Genomic DNA, 23,534 nt, shown 5'->3' on the forward strand with positions numbered 1-23,534 from the left:
CATAAAATAAAAATATTTTGATAATTTCTGTGTTACAATTGTTTGATTTTTTTTCCTCACCCCCAATCCACCTAGTAAGTGGGCCACACCATTCTGCCACGTTCTACACTTAGGTGATGAAGATACAGGTATAACAGCTTTTATTCATTATTCACAACACCAAGGTTATTTTAAATGCTTCACATAAAGCAGACCAGGGCTCACAACAACCCATCATCCGAACAGGCACTCTTACCACCTCTGCTTTACAGATGGGAGGAGTCTGCAGCAGAGGCTTTCAGCCTTGGTACTTAATCACATTTTGGCCATGTAATTTGTTGTAAGCAGTAGATATCCCCAATGCATCATACAGTTCAATACCGTTCCTGACCGTCACTCAATTGTGTCAACCAAAAATACCCTCAGCTTTAGCCAGATGTCCCTTGAATTGCTCCTGCTTGAGAATTACTGTTGTAAACTTGTAACAGAAACACGTTTTTGAAAGACCTCCTTAGGGACTTTTCGATGACTCATGTTCGTGACTGGGCAAATTGAGCATTGCAGACCCCACGTCTACACATGAGAAAGTACTTGAGTTGGGGCAGATGTGAGTTACCTGACCCATTCTACTCTCTTTTATAGCATTTCCTCACCTTGCTTCAAATGAGAGCCAAAGGCCACAATTTTGGATTTGCTTTTAACTTCTTGCCCTGTATAAATACCCCCAATTCATGTATTGTTTCTCTTTTATACTTCCCCTTGGACCTGACCCATCATCTACACATAAACACAGACAGTCTTACTTTTCTCTGTGTAATAGAGAACTTAACATATCTGAATTGTTTCACAGTAAGAATTTATGTCTCAGCCAAGATTAACCGCTGCCAAGAAAAACATACCCAGTAATGAATAACTCACAAAGATTTGGTAAAGAAAAAGGAAAGTTATATGATGAAGCATATTACTGAGGTACTGGGTTTTGTTTATTCAGTGTGATAACCTGTTAAATTCACATCAGTCAAATGAGTTTGAGGTTTTTTGGTCATTGTTTCTTTGTAATTTTATATTCTATTTTTAGGAGTAGCTGGAGGGGCTGGGGAGGGAGGTGGAGATTGATTGATTTAAATCTTAGCCCTGCTAAACATGCTAATCATATGACCGGTATTTCTTTTTTCTAAGGATTTGGTTCCCCACCAGTAAAATGAGGTAATTATGTGAAACTGATCACGCTGTTGAAGAGTTGAAAAGAGAGAATGTACATCAGTATCCAGCTCAGGTCCCTGCCTGTAAGTTTCCCATATTCCTTCTTGGACCAGCTTATCTGATGACTTTATCTTCATGATCTATAGGTCTAAACCAGTTGTTTTTAGGGAGAAACAGACACTGTCGAGTGACTTTGTGCCGATAACTATTACAAGGTACAGCCTGGAGAACGGGGGTGGGGACGGGGGGGGGAATGTCCAGTGCTCAAGATCATTGAATTCTGATAGATTTATATTGAAAGAGAGCAAAGGGGCACAAGTCAGGACAGAAAGGGTCCATGGAGGGTCTGTGGAGCCAAAGCTTACCCTCTGATTCCACTTTTCAATGCCAGCTGTGTGCCAGACTCTATGTAAACCCTGGAGTTATAATGAGGACACACAAGAGAAGTAAGTGTTTCCGTCCCTGTTCCCTGGCTCCTTAGCAATTAGTGGTCATGTGATGTCTTTGTACTGAGTCCATCCAAGTGATACTCGCTGCTGGGAATACTAGTTTGGCTGAACTCAGAAAGAATGTTGGGATGCATTAATGCTATCTGCTGTGGGAAAAAGATAAAGGTGGTGACAGCACAGGATTTGATAGTCCTTGGCTACAGCCTTTCAGCCTCACAGCCCGACCCATTAGGATATCATGAAATCAGCTTTGTGGATCTGATTTAACCTGAGTGTTATTTAAGAAATGAAAGAAGGGAGATAGAGAAATGTTAAAGTGAGTTGTTCATTGTGTCCTATTGCTTTGTGAAACATTGTTTTAGTTGTGTACCCATTGGATACCAGTTCACAATGTAGAATACCTTTCTTTACACCGGTTCCCATAAGAAATGTAACTACTCTGTCTCCCCCTCCCTCTTTTCTCTTACATCTCTCTCTCTTTCTCCCCCATTTTGTTCTTTTGGTAATTACATACATATTTAATAGTTTAGGTCCTTCCTATTAATAGAAAGGTTGGACAACTAGTTTATCTTGACAGTCGTCATCTTTCAACACTTCAAGTCTACTTTCATGAACATCTTTGGGTAGAGAATGTGTAATTCAGTAAGTTCTTTGAGAAGGCCAGTAGTCACATATTTAGACACTTAGGCACCAGACTGGTGCTTTTTGATTTACAGCTACAGATCTGATTGTCTTGTCACACTGCAAGAATTTGTAGAAACATCATCAGAAGTAAGAACAGAAGAAAGAAACCATATATCATGTGCTAGGAACATGGCTACTGTCAGGGAGTAGGAGCCACAAACACCATTTTACAGTTTGAGCTAGTTGTTGGTTCTGTTTTCTCTCTCTACACTTCTGGAATAAGTGAAGGCCTGCGATGAGGATAAGGAAAGTGCTCATGGAAGGGGGAAGCGTCTGAAAACCTTAAGAAATGAAGATTGAGAATAAGAGGCTTAGAAACTAGGTAAGAAAGGCCACTTTTGTTTCTGGCCTGCAACAGAACTGGGTTTGAATTGAAATTGTTTCTGCTTTTCCTGGCTCTGTGGCTCTTGGCAGAACACTGTACTCTTGGACCTTTAATTGTCTTACATGTGAAATGCACATGGCGACACATTTCACAGGGTGATTATCTAGATAATGAAGATAAGCAGCAAATTTATATGTAAAGGATTCGTTGTATCTTAAATGGCCAGACGTTTAATTGTCCCTGAACCCTAACCTTAGAGAAAGCCAGTGTCTTACTTGCTTCTCTGGTGCTGTGATAAAAACGCCACGATCAAGGCTGCTTATAAAATAAAGCATTTAATTGGGCTTACAGTTTCTGAGGGTTAGAGTCCATGATGGTGGAATGGAGGAATGGTGGCAGGAACAGCTGAGAGCTCACATCTTCATCCAGAAGCAGGAGGCAAAGAGAATCTTGGGAGATGTGTCTTTTGAAACCCTAAGCCTGTCCCGGTGACCTGTGCCCTCCAACAAGGCTAGCCTCCTAATTGTTGCTACATAGTTCCACAAACTGGGGACTGAGTATTTAAGTGGGTAAACTTCGGGGTGACATTCTCATTCAAACCACCACAGTCAGATCTGCATTTTTCAAAACAGTTTCTGTCTAAACACACATAGAAACATAATAGACAAGACAGAAGTTTAAGAAGCAAACCTCAGTTGCATATTCATTTAGTTAGCCATGTTCTTGACTGCACATTTGTGTGGCTACTGGCTTAGTCTTGGTTTGGGGAGCAAAGGAAAAGGGGTTCACTGAGGGTACCTGTCCACCTCCGCTTATTGCTCGTTCCATTTTGTACCACAGTCCCATCCACAGTGATGTGTCATGTAGATTTGGCCTTTCTTATACATTAGGAGTGTTTATGGAGACTAGTTATTACTTCTCCGAATTAAGAAAAGCAATTCGACTCTACAGTCTGGTCAAATAACTGCACCACCCCCACAATAGCTATTCTGCCCCTGAGTCTTCAGTCTGTAGCTCCCAAAATTAGTAGCTATAAGCTCTCGTTGTTTCCTAGAATTGCTTAACGCAGGACGTCACTTTCAAGAAATAATCCACAAGTGAGGCATAGCAACAGATGTTACCTTTATCCAAGAAGGTACCTGTTTTGGCATGCAGTTTATTAAAACCTCAGAGAAATGCACCTCAGAGAGTGGTGTCCTTAAAAACATTCATTTGTCTTAGAAGGAAGGCCTGATCCTTATCAAGCCAGGGCTGACCACACTTTCCCCAATCAAATCCGTCAACTGCTAGCCTTGTGTCATACCTCTATCCATGAGTGGCTTTGGTGTGTGTTTTCTGGTCTGCTCTTTGGATGTTGACATTAACATGTCCAACAATCCATAGTGGCACTAGAAAATATGTGAAAAGGTTCTTCTTGGTCAGTTGAGAGTCTAAAGCACGGTGTACTTAAGAAAGGCCTCAGATTGCAGTCCTCATATTCCTCCTCAGCCAGTGTAGTGAAAGCACGCTAGTCAAGAGTGAAGAACGACGTCGATGGCCCAGTAACATGGCAACAGCAATTTTCATGTTCTCCCAGATCTTGGAATTCTTTAACCCATTAATTTCCAATTTGAAATGTTTTGAATAATTAAAACTTACAAATTAATATTTGCCCTTTATGAACTACTGACTTTCAGCTGATATTTAATACATATATGGAAATTTACATATTTATTGTCAAAATATTACACCTTGGAGCTCTAAAAGAATAATTCTTTTTCCTTTGGTGTTTTATTCCCTTAGCCAGCTCTGACTGCCTTTGTGTTGTTGACAATTTATCTCTCAGATTGTTAAGTGCACTGTGAAATTCACTGACTCTCTGAACAATTATTGTCATTTTAGGGAATGCTACTAAATACACAGGAAATAGGAAAATAACATTAAAAAGTCAAAAATATTTTTAAAAGATCCAATTAAAAGTTGGAAATATCTTAAAGCTATTGACTTGTTCTTTAAGATAAAGAAGAATTTTCTTTAACTTTTTGATAATTTCATGCATGAGTACTATATTTATCTCATTCCTAACCCTTCCTCTTCCCCCTCCAACTCTCTCTGTGTTCTTCCCTCTCAAATTCGTGAGCTCTTCTGTAATTATTATCGTTGCATATGTAAATATACACAGCCTGCTAAGACCACTGATCGTTGCTCATGTGTACATGAATTCAGGACTGAGCGTTTGGGATTGAGAACCTGAGCCTACTATGGAGCTCCTCCCTGGAGAAAATCTGTTCTCCCTCTCCAAAGCTTCTGGTTGTTTTTCTTCTGAAGGTGGGGCCCTGTGACATCTCCACCAGCTATATTGGAATGTTAACTGGCGTCATTATGCAGGCCCTGTTTAGGCAGCCATAGTGTTGAGATTTCGTGGGTGTAGCATCCCTGGCCTGGCTAGTAGATACTATATAGAAACAGGGATCCTGGTCCTAGTTCTTACAGTCTTGATACATCTTCAAAGCTAGGGGGAAAAAAATTTAAATTCAGTGTCTGCTTTGCCAATGGGCTCTATATAAATAGTATATATATATATATATATATAGAGAGAGAGAGAGAGAGAGAGAGCACATATATACACACATGCATACACATATGTATATATACACATATACACACATATGTAAATACATATCTACATATGAAGTTGAAAGTCTGTCATGGATGTAGTTAACTGAGCATCATTTCCCACAAAAGCCAAGTGATTTTTCTAGCGTAGGCTTAATTTATTTCTGCTCATGACCCCCTTTCACCTGACAAATGTATTCAAATGTAAAATAGGTATACAAATTAAACATCAGCTGTTAAGAAACTGCAGAGAAAAACTTATTTTAAAACAGTTTTGCCATTTAGTACATACACAGTAAAATTTTAAAATTTTAAAACTTATTTTAAAACAATTTTGCCATTTAGTACATACACAGTAAAATTTTAAAATTTTAGAACTTATTTTAAAACAATTTTGCCATTTAGTACATACACAGTAAAAATTTCCTACTAACAAAGTGGGTATGTTTATTCATGTTCACATAAAGAAATTTTGGCTGTATAGTTGATGTTGCAAAAAAAAAAAAAAGCATGTCAGCAACTTCTCACAGCTAATCTGTATTTTTATTTTTATTTTAATAATCTTTAGTGGAGATGCCTCTTCACATACCTAGAGTTCAGAAGTTTGTTTAGAGCCATTTCCAGAATATTTGGAAATGGTGTCATAATTTAGAAATACCACATAGTGACTTGATACACTAAATAAATGCACAAGTAAATAAACAAAATAACTCTCTGGAAGGTCGCTTAGCTTAAAGGCTTATGCATAGGCAGAGGGGTGAATAGTTGCCTCCCTCAGCACAGCACACTTTTCCTGCAAGGAAATTCCCGTAGTTACAAGAAATGGTAACTCTAGTCTTAGATGTGGTTTTCACTATTGTATCCTCTGGCAGTTTGTGTTTTGAAATACCATCTTTTAAAAGTGTGTTAAAATTTTGAAATCCAGGTGCAGTGGCTCAAGCCTATAATTCTAGCACTTGCTGAGACAGGAGGATTAAAATAAGTTCAAAGCCAGCCAGGGCTGTAGAGTTAGATCCAGACAAGCCTATAGAGTAAGACCTGTCTCAAACAAGTGTTTAAAATTACTTATACAATTGATCAGCTTCCCACCGTGAGTCTGAATCACGGTTGGAGACAGCTGACTGTAGAGTAGATAGAGCATGTGGCTTGGGAAGCACAGGTGCCGATGCTGAGAAAGGGGAGTGGGGTTGGGTGTATCCACTTCTGATTTATAGTTTGGGAGGATAACAGGACCTCAAGATTCAGAAGTGAGACTTGAAACCATTCCTGGTCAGTTTCCGTTTCATCGCTTTGTGACACCTTATCCTCTTCATGCTCAGAATAAGTGTGCTTACATGTGCTTAGGCCCCTACAATTGTGGAGAGAGGAATGTTGTGTCTAAAGTACATTTGGTTGTCTTTGGTCTTTGGTTTGACCCTATATTTACTTGAAAGAAAATATAAAATTTTAATATTTTATATTTCAGCGCCCTCTGGCTTTGAGGTGATTTTGAACCATGGATGCAAAAATGAAAGTACAGTTGTAAAAAAAAGACAAAAAAAATTATAGAATGGCAGCTCAGTGATTTTATTTTTACCATAAAAAGTAGATTTTGTAGGAGCTCCACAAATATATCTGGGCTCAGATGTCTTGTCTGAGACTGATTCTTCAACCAAGGACCATGCATGGAGATAACCTAGAACCCCTGCTCAAAGGTAGCCCATGGTAGCTCAGTATCCAAGTGGGCTCCCTAGTAAGGGGAAGAGGGACTGTCTCTGACATGAACTCAGTGGCTAGCTCTTTGACTTCTCCACCACCCAGTGGGAGGAACAACCTAGCTAGGCCACAGAGGAGGACATTGCAGCCTGTCTTGGTGAAACCTGATAAGCTAGGGTCAGATGGAAGGGGAGGAGAACCTCCCCTATCAATGGACTTAGAGAGGGGCAGGGAGGAGACAAGGGAGGGAGGGTAGGATTGGGAGGGAATGAAGGAGGGGGCTACAGCTGGGATACAAAATAAACTGTAATTACAATTAAAAAATTAAAATAATTTTTAAAAAAAAGTAGATTTGGTGTAGCCCACAGCAGCTCAGTATCCAAGTGGGTTCCCTAGTAAGGGGAACAGGGACTGTCTCTGACATGAACTCAGTGGCTGGCTCTTTGATCACCTCCCCCTAAGGTGGGGGAGCAGCCTTACCAGGCCACAGAGGAAGACAATGCAGCCAGTCCTGATGAGAACTGATAGGCTAGGGTCAGATGGAAGGGGAGGAGGTCCTCCCTTATCAGTAGACTGGGGGAGGGGCATGGGAGGAGATGAGAGAGGGAGGGTAGGATTGGGAGGGGATGGGGAAGGGGGCTACAGTTGGGATACAAAGTGAATAAACAAAAAAAAAAAGTAGATATGGGGTGATAGCTTAGTTGTGGAGAGTCTATGCAGCATCACAAGGCCCTGGCTCCAATGCCCAGCACAGGAAAAAAAAAAACCACAAAACATAATTATTCTAGACATTTACATGTTATCTTCAAAGTGTTTGCTGAATATTAATTAACATTTCAAAACTTTAAAGGAACTCCAAGTGAGCTTTGCCTTTTGTAGTGAATATCTCACTGGAGGCAGGTGGTGTAAAATTGAGCTATAATTGAACTAAAATAGAACTATTAAAATGGCCTTATTAATAAGACGCCTAGGCTTCAAAGAGGAATGATCTAAGTGGGCTAACGTAATGCACTTCTAAGAAAAATGATTTAGTTCATGCTGAAGAAAACTGACTATATTGAATTGGCCAAATAAAATCCTTTAGGGGTAAGTAAAATGGACAGGATTTAATTTGATTTCTGTACTATTGAGACTTTGCTGTGATCTTTGACCTGATATGCACATTAAGTAGTTCTAGATTTTGGACCATTACTTTTTCATGCTTAACCTGAGAAAAAGCAGAAGGTTATAGTAGTAAGCTCAGTCAGTCCATCCTAATGACTGGTCTAAAGCAGCACTGAAGCATGTTTTTAAAACAAAAAATATGAATATGTGTTAAAAGTTTAAAATAGCTTGTAATTTTTAAAACAACTTCCATGGTGAACTTCTGAAACTTGGTTTCATTGACAGTTTTGCTTTTCAGGCAGTTGTTCTAGTGCAGCACATTATTTCCTAATTGCAAGCCTCTCCCACACCTTGGACTGATACCAAAAGTGAGTTAATATTCAACATCATGGTAGTGTGGAAGTAGATAAACATCAATTGCATGAGTAATTCTCAATTCCTTCTGTGTGATCAGGAAACTGCTACACTATAATAAAAAGAAAGATACTGCAAATATCTGTAGGAATAACCTGTACTAGACACAGGGAGTAACTACCCCCAAGAATGTACTTCCAGGAGTGCAGACATGGCTCTTTCCTATGGGATCCTTGAGTTTCTGCTTTGTAATCTGGTCTCGGTTAAAAGCAAACATTAGTTCATGCTTAGTCACATGGTGTATTCCATAAATGTCAAAGGCAAGATCTTTGCAAGTTACGTTTCAGAATAAAGACAGCAGACTCTGCTCTTTTAAGTTTCTTGCTATCTTATGCTTGAGCAGTTGACATGCGGTGAGTCTTCATTCTTCCCTAGGAAAGCTCCATCTTGCCTTCTCTAGGATTTGGTTGGTTGGTCGGTGTTGACAAAAGGCTTCCTGCATCTCAGGTTGGCCTTAAATTTACTACAGAGTCAACCATGACCTTGAGTTTCTGATTCTCCTTCCTCCACCTCTTTTTTTTAATGTTTTGATTAACATTAATTATACATATTGCTGGGATTCCATGCGATTAGTGTGCACTGATCAAACTCAGTCTCCCCAGTCTGCCTGCCTCTCCCTCCCAAACTCTGGAATCATTCTTCTGCATTCAGTCTGCATTCGATTGTCCAGCATAGGCATCTCCAGCTGTAAAGCCTTCCAGTCAAAATACTTCTGTTTTCCCTTGTCTTTTTACATCATAGACATTTCTATTTTTGCTTGTAGTATAGTATCGTGTTCATTTTCTCTGCTCACCGTCTCCATGTACTTGTTAGCTATCAATGTTGAATTGCACTAGGCTCCTCTATGGCCTGGAATGTAAAAGTTAAGCTACAAGTCTTTATTAAGATGAAGTGAAATTTTGTGTTTACCACAATCTCTAAGAGTTCTTATCATCCGGTTATTAATGTAGCTCTTTTTAAAATCGTGTTCCAGTTTTTTAAAGTAATAGCTTGGTTTTGCTCTTAAAAATTCTGCTTAATGGGAGGAAAATTGAAAACATATAATAGAGGTCTTGCCTTTATCATGGCTTTGCTTTCCATAAGTTTCAGTTTCCTGTGGCCCACTGTGGCCTGAAGGTATTAAATGGAAAATTCCAGAAGCAAAGAACTAATGAGTTTTAAATACACTTTATGATAGCACATGCCTGTCAATGTTCAATATTGTTACTGTTATTATCTTATTGTGTCTAATTTATAATTTAAAACTTTACCAAAGATTTAGAAATAACAGTATGTATAGAACCCCATTGGAGTCTTGGAATGCATCCTTGACAGTCTGCTATACATTTTTAAAGATAAAAATAACTAAAACCAGTTATTACTTTACTACTCTTATACACTTATTTCAACAACATTGAGATTATACAGCTTATGCTATTTTGAAACTGCTTTGGTATTTTGTTAGTTTATGCTGTCTTCACATACCAGTAAATATGTTATACTTTAATGCTTCATTGCATTCTATTGTACTGTAAGTTATTATTGATGATATACTTTTCCTGTTGTATTTATTTTCTCTGATTAATCGTTCAGGGTAGACACCATTATATACAATTTAACGTTAACTGGTATAATTGTTAGGTATGGAAATACTACCATATTGGTTGGAAAGTGGTCTCCATTCTAGCCCATCTGTCTCCTCACCTCTCCTCTGGACTCTTATCACCCAGCAGTGGCTGAGGAGCTTCTTCTGGTGCAGGGAGGAAAAGGTGGTCCAGGCGTTATCCATTCTGTTTTGTAGTGATGGTGATTTATCTGTCCAAAATAATGGCACCTCTTGAAACTGGGTTTTTCAAAAGACAGTCGTGAAACATACTATTTCACTACAAAATACATTTACCACACACACACACAAAAGTATCTTTTGATGAAGAAATACATGTCAGTATCCTCTCAGAAAATAGCAACTTAGGATATTGTATGAGGAGTTCAATAAAGGAGTGATTTTAAAAGGAAACACAGAGTGTGGGGAATGCAGGGGCCTGTCTGAAGAGAAAATGGTTCCGCCCTCAAGTGTAAGTTCGTAAGAACCTGTAAGGACGAAAGCCCTTTTGAGAAGCTGTTTGACTTGCAGTTGGGCCCTTGGACCCCCTGAGAGGATGAATGAGCCCGGGGAGTAGGCACTATAGCTTTTCTCCCTGTGGTCTTTTACCAAGGATTTTCCTAGCGGGGGCCCAAGAAGTCAAAAAACTGTCTTCCTACTTTCTTTTAAGAAAGCTTCCTCCATGGTAGAGTGTTCATTTAGGAGGGGTAAGCCTAGAAGAGCACTAGTACACATTTAGCTTTTTTTTTTTTAACTCCACAATGAAAATTTGGAGCCTCAAATGTAGGCTATAATGGGGGATATGAGTTGATTATATTTACTTAACAGGTAACCTGAATTGTCTGTAAAGGAATGTAGCCCGATTCAGTGGTGGAAGGGAAAAACCACGGGGCCATCAAATACCTGAGAAATGCAGAGAGGTAAAAACCACTGCAGATGTGAGGCCACCCTGAATAAACACCTCCCGGCCACAGAGGTCAGCTGTGACAGGAGTGGGTGTGTAACTACAGAGAGCAAGCATCGCCCTGATTATTGTCAGTTCTTTCTCCATAGGGCATGTGGGCCAACTCCAGTTTTCAGGAGTGTTCCCAAACCACCCCAATAGAGACCTTGAAGAATGCCTCTGCTATACAGCTCAAGCTGTTTATAGCCACCGAGTCCTTTCATGAAACGAAAGTCCATGAAGATGCTCAACATAACACACACAAAACTTCTGTGTTCGGAGTGGTGCCCATCCTTTTCTGAGCACTTAAATGAGGCGATGAGGTCATGCCAGGGTGTATAGTCTCGTGATTATAGACTCTTGTCTTCCATGTCTGTGATGGAGCCCTCTCCCAATAGTTCCCAGGTTATGGAGGTTTCTTCTCACGCTTTCTCTATACTTATTTTATTAGCTAGTTAATAATGAATTGGTGGTGATGTAACCACCCAGCTCTCTGAGAGCCCAATGCCTGTGATATCTACCACAAATACACATTGCAACCTGAGAACTTTTGTAAATATATTGGCGCTCCCTGCAGAATCTGAATTGTTCACTGTGCTGTGTATATACAGAGTGCAGCAGTTTTTAAACATGGGGATTCTAGTAGGTAGGAAGGGCTGAGAATTTCTGATCTGGTAGCATCTAGTAAAAGCTGAAGTTCCCAGAAAGAGCAGGTTAGCTTGACTCCAGCCCCAGGCAATGACAGGTGTGCTCTCAGCTCCACCAGACTGTAAAATCCAGGGGAAATGAAAGCACACTACTTATCTTGAAGAAGGACTCCAATTTTGTGATATGGAAATTGGGTAACTGCTTATCATTATGTTTTTAAGATTTTGTAAATAGGAAATAAATTCAGCAGTGAACTCTAGTGAGACACAAATTCTTGTGTGCTTAGGTGATTTGGATGTACAGTTGTTTCTGATGAGTCACCCACTGATGTCTTATTGTGGGCTTAAGTGAGTAGTATGTTCTGGATGCAAAAATAAATATTTATAATATTCATGTTTATTGGGGAGAATGTGTATTTTAACCACAAGTAATCATATATTTAGTGTTTCTGAAGTGGCTCAGCTGAAGTATTCTAAATTAGATAATAAATTATAATAAGATTTCTAGGTATAATTTCAAGAGAATACTATTTCTGAAAGTACCTATTTCTTTCATGTAATAAGCATCCTTTGGTGGATTTCATAAAGATACTTGTATAGCCTAAGTGAGTTAATAGCTAGGCATACATCTTTTGGACCTTTTTCCATTTTTATAAAACCCGTGCATTGCTAATTCTAGGCTGAGCACCTCAGTGGACTGGGAAAGAGCCTTATCCCAGATTTCTGTCCTAAAGAAGGTAATGTGTTTATGAAATCTTTTAGCGGACCTTGTCAGGAAATGAAATTGCTTTGGTTCCAAGAGGCCCTTCCAGAGCAAACATTCTCTAGAATGGCATCATCATCAAAACAGTCATTTTCCATATAAGAAAAAAACAAAAAAACAACAACCAAAAAAAAAAAAAAAAGCTGAGAATATGTGAATGACTTTTCACGCCAATTAAAAAAAAAAGAAAAAAATTTGTGGTAATACACCTGGCTCTACAAATAACACTGCATCAGAGCAGAGACTTCCTGGCCATCTTCAGGAACAAGCACCTCCTCCTGGGGTGAAAACATGGCTAGATGCCAGTAGAGAGATGCGTAGTGGGAAACAGCACGCCCTTTTTGCCTGTTTGCTTTTTAGGACACAGTCTTGCTATGTATGTGCACCAGCATGGCCTTGACTTCAAAGCAGTTTTCCTGCCTCAGCCTCCTGCGTAAGCCACCTCATGCAGCTCTGTGTAGTTTTATGAAGAGAATAAAATGGAGAAAGGTTGCTTAACCCTATGAGGCTTTGGGAAACTTGGAAATGACCGATTAACAATGCGGTGCCTGCATAATGTGGGAACTAAGGGCAGCTGTTGTGGCTAAAAGCATGTCTGTTCTCTCCTGCAGAGTGTCTCCTGGGTCCACTACTCAGCCGAGAGTGGCCGGTTGCCTGTTCACTTTGACTTTCCTTCCAGAAGCCTCCTTAGTGTGGCCGGGCTGCATTCCTTCTTGAAACCCCATCTGAAATCAGCTCATCTTGAAGCTCTGGGGGTCTTTGGATTTGAATACTGCCCTGTCATTGTTGGTGACTCGGAGCATTAGATTTTACTAAATACAAAATGGCTTAATTTTGGCCTTTTTTTTTTTTCAGCCTTGGCTGTCCTGGACTTGCTTTGTAGACGAGACTGGCCTCGAACTCACAGAGATAGGCTTGTGCCACCATACCCAGATAATTTTGACCTTCTTTCCTAGAGCTCCTCCTGTTAAGATGTCTTCCACATTTTCTACTGGTCAAAAACTAATTCTGTATAGAATTCTCTTAAAAATTGAGATTGTGAAGGCTTAGGTTTATTTACCATTTTTGGTTTGTCCTGAATTCTTATAACAGTAGATATATTTCTTCTTTCTTACCTCTGTAAAGAACATACACAATAAGGAAAAAAAGCCAAGAATGATAAATGATACTCCCTGAGAGGAAACAAGCCTGATAATGCCAGTGTGTGTACTTGGAGGACAGATATTGCCTGGGCTGAGGGAAGAGCATGGGTTCCTCGTTGAGGGGCAGGCAGGGCAGTTCCTCTGTATGTTAGTACTTGTAGCAGTTATAAAATATTCAGTTGAACCTCCTAACCATTCCTAAGTTAAAGCAAGTCGGTCTTTAGTAGTTTTCTTCTTCCATAGAAAGAATTACATAAAAATTAAAATTATATAAGCCATGGATGTGTCTTGTACATATACAAGATTTTGTATACAGTCCTGCTGCTGAAAAGGCACTCTGAGAAACCTGTGATACTATTTCATTTTCATATATATATATATATATATATATATATATATATATATATATATATATATATTGGTTTTTCAAGACAGCGTTTTTCTGTGTAGCCTTGACTGTCCTGGACTTGCTTTATAGAACAAGCTGGCCTCAAAAATCACAGAAATCTGCCTGCCTCTGCCTCCCCAAGTGCTGGGATTACAGCTGTGCGCCACCACACCTGACTTAAATTGTCCTTTAAAAAAAAAAACTATTTGAAATGTTTTTTAAATTCTCTTAACATCCCAATCATAACCCTCTTCTCTCCTCTCCTCCCACCCTCCCTCTCTCTTCCCCCTCTCCCTCCTCAGAAAAGGAGAGCCCTCCCTCCACCAATCCACCCCAGCGCATCAAGTCACCTCAGGGCTGAGTGCATCCTTTCCACTGAGGTCGGGCAAGGCATCCCCGCCAGAGGGAAGTGAATGGAAAGCACACGAAACCTTCTCCAAAATTAAACTCTTTTAAAAGAGCTCACATTTTAACTTTTATCCTTTATCTGTTCTGTGTCTGTTTATGTGCGTGCGTGCGTGCGTGCGTGCAGGCAGGCACAGACTCAGGAGTTGATTCTCCCGTCCCACCTTGTAGTTCTCCCTCTCATTGGGACATTTTTATATGTAAATGAACAGTGACTACACAATGTCATTAATTCATGATGTTCTTGTGTAGATTTTGAGCCCTTCCAATGACCTTCATATTATCATTGCCCATATCTAAGAAATCATATTTTCCACTGTAACCTATATATACACATAAGCATATGGTTGTATATAATGTGTGTCTATATATTTTTTATATGTGTGTATGTAAGTATATGTATACATACTCCTTTTTGCAGCCCACCAGATGTAAGGCAGACACACATCTGGCTTCTATCAGTTAGGGAGTAGCTTTAAGCACATCCTGTTAAATTGTCTGTTCCCAAAAGCAATCCCAACATATTCAGTAAATGTTATTTTCCCCCATAGTTACGTTCTTGATTGGACCACAAATGTTTCCATAATGCTGTACTTAAAAAAAATAGTACATTCTAGCCTTTACTCATAATCATGAGCAACCCCAATCCCAGCCTTCCTTTGGAAAAATATTTTAAACATGACACATTGAGTAAATTGTATTCCAGTTCTGGAGCTATGCCAGCCAGTCACAGCTAGTCACCATGATCGAGCTGATTTCCTTCCTTATCTCTGCATAGGAAATACAGCCAGTGTTGTTAGCTCTCTCCTGGCTCCCACGTGTCTAGGACACGCTGGCATTGCTTCTAGAATGGCTTCGAATCAATCGCTTACAAAGGAAATCAGGCTGCTGGTTTCAACGTTGAAATTAGTTTGAATTTTATTTTGATAACTATACTAACAAAGGTTTGAGACACAAAAGAAAAAAAAATCATTTTAGGGTAAGGAAATCATAAGTGGCCCATGCATCTTCTTCAGGACATTCTACTGCCAACATTTTCCAAGGTTCAACTTTAACCGTGAAGGGCTTGTAATCAGGGATCCGTAATCCAGTTTTTGTCTTGTTTTATTTTCTGGTTGAAACATAATTATGATTAGGCTTGAAGTTTATGTCCTAATATATTACCAGTAGTCATTTGGTATCCTTGATTCACTATTAGAAATATTAAAAAACACACACACATACATACACACACAACAAGTAACAATGGTAACAGCTTTCTTAATAGTGGTAGTATAATGGTTAGAGTGAACTATCAACCTGACAAAATATACAATCACCTGGGTGATGAGTCTCAGGGAATGCCTGTGAGGAACATCTTGTTTCCTATAGTTGATGTGCAAAGACCCAGCTTAGTTTTGGGTAGGACCACTTCCTGTCCATATCGGAGGAAGAGAGCTGAGAAACACTCTCTGCAGCCTCCTGGTAATGGACACCACGTGGGCAGCTGCCTCTGGTTGCTGCCGCCTTGACTTCCCTGCACGGGGACCTGCACCGTAAACTGTAAGCTACAGTGAAACGCTTTCTCCCTTGAGTTTTGTGTGGTTATTTTATCCAAGCAACAGAGGGGAAACTAAGGCAGGGTGCAGAACTGTCTTCTGGAAGTTTGAACTGTAAATTGAGGCATTTTAAAATACAGAGGGAAACTGGAAGTGGAGAGAGGGTATGAATTACTCTATTACCCCATCTTTCCCCTAGATGAGCCTCATCAAACAGCCTGTAAGTTCTCAGATAGTTATTGTCTCTGGTAAATCAAATAATCCCCAACATTCATGCTTCTCTGTAAAACGAATCTGAAATTTTCATGTTATAAGATGAATCTGAAAAGTCGCAGTGTTTTAAATTGTGTAGCGTGTGCCCTCTAAAGTGATGCAGCCTGTGTTTGCTCTCAATGGCAAGCATGAGAGAGTAGGAAGACGAAAGAGCTCTTTTGGGAAACTTTATTCCATGAAGTCTTCGTGTGTATTTTGTTATCTAGTCTTTATTCATTTGATGTTCATATTTGAACCATGCGCTGTGCTGGATGAACCAAGAACTATTAAATATCCGTACAGTAATTAGTATCATCTCTTCAGTATTCTTATATCAATCAGTATCTATTCTGCTCTTTTACCTGGCTCCAGGGCAAAAGAGTAAGGGGGCTTGTGCAGTATATCGTTCACAACCTGGCTGACCAAGAGAAACACCATGTGTAATGCTGAACTTTTGTTTCTAGAAAACACAGTTGATGTTAGCTATATCCAAGGGAGTAACACTTTTCACCTCTGTAGATCGGCCTCACACTTACTGCTCGTCAATAGTATTTTAACAGAAACCCATGAGAGTGGAAAACAAAAGTAATATATAATTCTAATTATTTTAAATAATCACTTGTGTACCCTTCAAGAAAAATGTTATAAGCATAATCTCCAATATTTGTGTATATACATTTGATATACAAATTATCATGCCTAATGTCATTATTATATCTTAATCTTCTATAAAGACCAGGAAACACTGTTTTATACCTACATCATAATTCGTTTAGCTGATGTCTGTCGTATGGATGGACATACACAGTCTTTCTAGTCTTTCACTATGTAGGCCAATATTGTGCTGAGCGTCTTTGAACATAGAGCTTTTTCATTTGTATTTGTGAGAAATATTCCTCCCTGAGAATTGTTGCCTCAGATAGCTTTCTGCGTAAGAGCTCATGAGGCAGGCAAGTAACCACACACTGTGACAGGCACGTCCAAATGGCCAAGATTAGTGAAGCAAGATCTTACCCTCCAGGCGGTAGTGTACTGGGGTCACTGCAGTGCTCTGGGCTGTGAATGTGGCTGTAATCATCGTTGCCAGAGTTGATGACTTAATTTTCTTTCAGAGCTGCTTGTCATTTCACCAGCAGCCGATATTCTGGGATTCATTTCATTCAAGGAACATCCAAAATAGGAACTAGCCACAACCTCCTTGTGCATAATTGCCTTCAGAACTGGGCACTCCAAGGAAGGGTGTGTTGTTGCTTTAGGAAAGAGCTTGTGTTTTCAACTAATGGCTGTGTTTTCCCTCCCTCAGGTGGAAGGAGAGATTGTGAAAAAGTAGAACAACAGAGACGCGTGCTGTTGCTCCTGTAACTTGGAACTGGAGAGGAGGCAAGATGCTGGCATAGCTGTTGAACTGAGAACCTGCTATGCCAACATATTGCCATCTTTCCTGTCTGACTGCAGCTTGGCCACCTCCGGGCCATTCCTCCATGTATTGCTGCGTGTAGGGGTTTTGTGACTTGATCTGCCTCACCCTGACTTCTCTCTAGACTTGTACCAAAGCCCTCACTCCATTCTAGCCACACTGGCCTGTGGGGGCTGTTCTTAGACACACCAGGGATGTCCCTGCCTTTTTACCCACCTGCCTCTGTTTATCATTGGGTCTCAAAGAACTCTTTCATAGTGGCACTGTCTATAAAACCTTCCATGCGCCCAGCCACCGTTCATCTCATGACCCTGCTGTCTTTTCAGAAACATCAGTCACTACCCAAACATGTTTGTTTGCTTGATTGCTGCCTATTTCCTGTACCAGATTATGAGTTCTTTAAAGTACACCAATCTTCACTCATTCACTGTATCCCTAAACCATGGCATTTGTAAATCCTCAATTCGTGTTTTTGAAACTTTATCTTGAACTTATTGTGCAATAAAGGTGTCAGATAATTAGATTTTTATCATATCGTGAATGGCTCTGATGAAACACTGGTTTATAAGTAACAGAAAATAAATAAGTAGTATTGATTTCTAGGCCTGCAAACCTGACATCTTAAAGGAGCCACAATAAAGTTATCATTGAGTCTACCAACTCAGAGAAGACAAAATATTGTATTGAAAAGCCATCATATTCAAAATAAATGTTTTCCAGTCTCACCATGGGTGTCGCTTCTGAGTTCTTAGTTAAACTGCAATTTTCTCTGTTGCAAGATAGTACAGAGCCCACAGGATTCTCGAGGTATTTAGTGAGGTTAGTCTTAATCATATGTAAGCATTTTTATTTCAAAATTTTTTGATGTGTTCATCCTGATAAAATTTCCGTGAGTTTTAATTATTTTACTGCCTAGAATTCTTTTCTTTAGTTAGAAGCAGGTGATCTTAAGTGTAAATTCCAGACCTATAGAGCTGTGTCTATATCAAGACAGAAATGTTGAGACCAAACAGTTATTACCATAGATCTCAAATCTTTTTAACACTCCTCACCTTTCTTATTTCTGGTTATTCATTATCTACCAACTTGTGGCTTTTATGCACCTGCTATCTCATTAGAATAAGAATATTTGATATTTTTATTTCAAAGCATTAAGGTTTTAGTAGGAAGTTTTTTTGCTTTTAATGCACTAAATTTTATATTAACTTTGATGCTTTTCCAAGGAAGAAACTAATAGTCACTCTTGGCTGGGTGTTTTAACTACTGCATCCAGAAAACATTCATTATGTCTTCCTCATGCCTCTGAGAGTATATTGAACAAAGCCCTTGATTTAAGAGGTGGACAGCACAAAAGTGTGGCAAGTTGGTCTACATTTAAAAAAAAAAATATTCTGTTCACAAAGTAGTCAGCATTTGCAAAGCAATATGATAATTAAATGACTTCAAAAATGTTAGGTACTTTTTCTGATCTTAGGTATTAGTTCTCTTAGTACTTTGTGAATCTGTCACCCTTTTTTGTTTTTTCAGTTCTAGAAATAAAGATATAAAACACAATAGCCACCAACGCTGGGAGGACATTAGAAATGTAACACTGTCCGTGAAGGCTTTGAGTAACCCAATTAACAGCTGAAACCTGACAGCTATGTTGCTTTGTTCATTTATTCTTTTGATGGGAAAAAAAAAGTGTTGAGGAATTAATAGACCAGAACTTACAGTTTATTGTAAGAACAGTTTATTGTAAGTTTATTGTGGAGATTTTAAAAATGGATCTCCACCCGTACTTAACTTCTAAACGTTGTTGGAGTTTGGGATTCTTTTGCCTTTTCCAGAGTTCTGACTGCATCAGTTGTAGAGATATCCAGTGTTCCCTTGACCTCAGGGCAGCTGATAAGCTGGGTTCCAAGTGGAAATGAACTTGAAGCTTAGATAAGCTCTCCTCATTTGAAAGGGTCTGATTGTGACTTATAAACACCTCTTTCTGCCAAGTGAATGGTCATGTGGAGGGGATTCGCACAAAGAAACGTCAAAGAGATGCTAATAAGTCAATGCTCTAAGTTTACCAGCACTTATTACATGTCCTGGATTTTTGAGTGACACTGCATTTTTAGCCACCAGAATTTGTTTTAAAATGTGGATTCCAAAACCGTCCCCTGGAGATCTGGATTTAATAAGTGTTCATTGAGACTTAAGGATCTTCATTTTTGATGAGCACCCCATCGATCTGGATTCCATTTCAGAAGATGCCCTGTTTTGAAAAAACACTCAACTTAGGGCCTAAGTCACAGGGCAAGTGTATTTAAAAATTACGCTGTTCAGTATGGAAGTTCTCCACAGCCATGAAAAGAGTCTCTGCTTTCCCACTGTGTCTTTGCTTGTGAGAACTGAAACAATGTTTTGTGACCATGTTTTGTCCTCTGAGGTCACTTACATCAACCGCCCACATAACTGCACTCAGGAGCAGTGCCCCCCCGGGCTGCTCTGTGCGGTTGTTCTTAACTCCCGTCATCTCTGCCCCAGGGGTTCGCATTACAACTTCCAAGTTGTTTTATTTTCATTACTGATTGACAAAAGGTTGACCCAAATCTTTCATCTCTATATAGTCGCTCCTCTGTAGGATTTCTGTCAAAATGTAAATGATACATGAACTCCTTGAGGCTACAGACGAGGTCTAATTATGCAGGAGGGGAATTCCCAAGATTTATGGGACTCTTAACAGTTGTAAATCTTTCTGAAACTCAAGGGGTTATATCTTAATATATTTCTTAAGTTGATGTTTTTGTGAATATTTTTTATGAGTTAGGTCATCTTTTCACTTGGAAGCAGTGTTGTGTAATAGAAAGCTGCAGATTGAAATGCAGAAAGATTCAGGAAGGCCCAGCTCTATCATTTTCTTGTACTAGTCATGATTTGGGGCACATCATTTACTTGACTCCCTTAATTGTACAGGTAATGGTAGAAAAGATTATGTGAATAAGAAAGGGGGTAAAAGAAAAATAACAGATGTAAAAAGCTAACTATACATCAACATAGAAGATAATCTATAAAAAGAGGCTAGTTACAGATTTTAGTAGGAATTAATTTTATTTAATTTTTTTTCAAAGCCATCAGAATGACTCCGCACACAAGGGCATTTGCTGCCCACCCTGACAACCTGTGTCAGACCTCCAGGACTCTCTGGGTCGAAGGGGAGAACCAATTTTCTCTAGTTGTCCTCTGACCTCCATATTCCCCCTGAGATGTATACTCATACACACAGAGATCTAATTAGGTTTTTTTTTTCCTTGTTCTTTTGCTTTGTACTATTTTCCAATTCAATAAGAAAAAAAATAGAGTTCTGAGTCAAAGGCAGATAATTTTTGTTCTCATCCAGTATGAAGTACTGCTTTTCTACTTTGTCCAGGGAAAACGGTGTTGAAAGCCATGGAATTAGGAGAGAGATACGATGTGACTCAGTGCTGTAGTATGCCAAGGGTTCAGTCCCCAGCACTGCAAATAAACGAAAACACACAACAAACAAAAATGATTAAATGGAGTGAAGCAGTGTATGCCTGAAGGGCCAGTACTCATGAGGCAGAGGCAGGAGAATCATTATTTGAAAGTCAGTATGGACTATATAAAAAAATTCAAAGCCAGACTGGGAGTGTAGCTCAGTGAAAGAGCACTTTTTTAATGGTCAAGGCCATGGGTCCAGTTCTTGGCTGTATAAGAAGTAAATAGAAATCAAGAGTACCTCAGTAATGACTAGTGACTCACTCTGTCTTACTGGCTCATGCGATTCAAGTTGGACAAGATGTACAAAGAGTGCAATGAAGTGTCAAACTCCATAACTAGAAGGAAGATCTAAATTTAATTAATTTTACATTGTTTATGAATCTCTCCAACTCTTTTCTCCACCCCCAACAAAACGTTGCTTTGGAAATAGTTGAGATTTTAACAAAACTACCCTATTTTAATCCTGTCTACAGGACACCCTAATTGGTTACTTTTGGTGTGTAACAGGAAGGTCAGACGCATTTGTATAGGAGGCTCATCTTGTTTCAGCTATGTTCTTGAGGGGCACAGAATAGACATGGTAGGCAAGGTTGAGAGTGTCTACCACAGTGGTACACCTCCTAAAGAACCAACATTCTCCAAACCATGAAAAACCAGTGTCCAGCTTTTAGTTTTCACTGAGATGTGAACCATGTATTCATTCTTCTTAAACACCGTGAATGTATTTCATAACAGAAAAATACACACCGGAGCTTCCTTTTAAAATGCAACTTTGCTTTGATGTTTTGAAAGTCAATTAAGTTAACCAAAACATTAAGAAACGTATGGTCAGTGAATATGACAGATATTAGGAAAATATGGCTCAAACTTTGGGAAACTGAATTTTAGGTAAAACCATGCAGTAAAGCAGCTGGGGAAAGCCTCATTAAGAACATGAAAAATTTTACCTAAAGTTTCTCCAGTTCATGGTTTATTTTGAGATGTGTGTATTGTTTGTGCACTAAGGGATTTTTAAAGTGAGGATTGATGTACTCTGCCTAAAAATTATTCACACAATCAGCACCCCCCACACACACACACACAGAGCTGCCAGCAAGGGTTAATATCACTTCTCAGATCATGAGGAAAGTGTCTTAGCCAAAGCATTGTTCGTAAATGATAAGTTCATTTAGAAGCTGACTAATCAATCTAGTTGGAGTAATTCACTGGGTGTTTGTACTTTCTTAAAGATAAGATGGTCTTCACTGTCAAACTAGCTTTGGACAAAGGCCCAAGATCTGCAATATGCAACAAAGCAGGAAACCCTTTCTCTGTGGTCTAGAAAACTTGCAACATCTTAGTCTACATGCAAAACAAAACAAAAAAATCTAGTAAGAGCTTTTGCTTTATGAGGCCTATGTACCTTCCTTGAGACCCATGAATTAAACATCATCAAAGACAATTTTCCCAAACTTAGACAAGTAGTCTAGAAATACCTACAGGGAGAAGAATCAAGTATGCATGAGGAAATAAAAGGGAAAATGGAGTGCCTGGGAAATGAGCCATGCTTAATGGTTTGCATACTTTGAAATGTCCTGTCTGATTGCTTAACTTCGCATGAAAAAAAAAAAAAATGAGTGACTTGATTTACTGATTCCAAATTAATTTTACATAATGGACTTCAGAGAGCTAGGATGAAAACCTTTAATTTCATCTGTTGCTGGGCCAGGAGGAGGAAGAGTTGTACATATCCAACTCTGCTTTGCTGGAAAGTAAAATCACCCTTGAGAAAGGTTAAGAAAAAACTATGGTGATAAAGTGCAATGATAAAGACTCAAGCTAAAAAAGAAAAGATATTCCCACTTTAAAATGATCAGTTTTAAGGTGAATTTTTTCTAAACATTTCTTTAAACACATTGCAAGTAATCATGTTGTGCTTATAATTGTTTTCAGCTATATAGTTTTACACATATGTATTTGTCTCAATACTTGAATTAAATGTGATAAGTTCTACCTGTATTTTGAGAAGTGTGAAATCCTCTCACCTTGTCTCAGTTGGCAATATGCTTGCCGTTCAAACTTGAGGATCCAAGTTCATGCACACGCTTACGCACACACAAAAGCCACACACAGCAGTGCCTGCCTGTAATCCCAGCACTGGAGAAGCAGAAATAGGAGGGTCACCAGGGCCTTCTAGCCTCTTAATATATGAACTCCAGGTTGAGTGAAAGCCTCACACAACAGAAGGTGTCTCACAAAACAAGGTGGAGAACAAAAGACTGAGCAAGACTTTTGATGTTAGCTGCCTGCCCCCATGCACATCTGTGCCCAAGTGAACACATATAGAGAGAAAACCTTTCCCCAGCTTCCTCGGTTAGATGGACTCTTTCAGGTGTTCCTCTGGAAGTTATTAATCCGTTCTCTTATAATGAGACGTAGCACTTTAGCATGACTTTCAGTCCAAGAAAACAGATGAACAAGCCAGGTGAGGAGTTAGAGTGATATAATGTATGGAAATAAGGAAACTGCAATCCAAAA

The 23,534-nt window shown here is 39.2% G+C and overlaps 1 long non-coding RNA gene across 2 annotated transcripts in view; it reads left to right on the forward strand.

Annotated features, from left to right (window-relative positions):
• Nucleotides 1-18,048, forward strand: part of LOC129685410 (uncharacterized) — a 28,116-nt gene extending 10,068 nt beyond the window's left edge. For both annotated transcript variants that reach the window (XR_008721481.1, XR_008721480.1), the window contains 2 exons: nt 1,159-1,265; nt 17,412-18,048. This is a non-coding gene — a long non-coding RNA (uncharacterized LOC129685410). The remainder of the gene's footprint in view (nt 1-1,158; nt 1,266-17,411) is intronic.
• The last annotated feature ends 5,486 nt before the right edge of the window (nt 18,049-23,534 follow it).

The sequence above is a fragment of the Psammomys obesus genome, unplaced genomic scaffold (genome assembly GCF_907164565.1).
Source record: "Psammomys obesus unplaced genomic scaffold, mPsaObe1.curated_primary_1811, whole genome shotgun sequence".
NCBI lineage: Eukaryota > Metazoa > Chordata > Mammalia > Rodentia > Muridae > Psammomys > Psammomys obesus.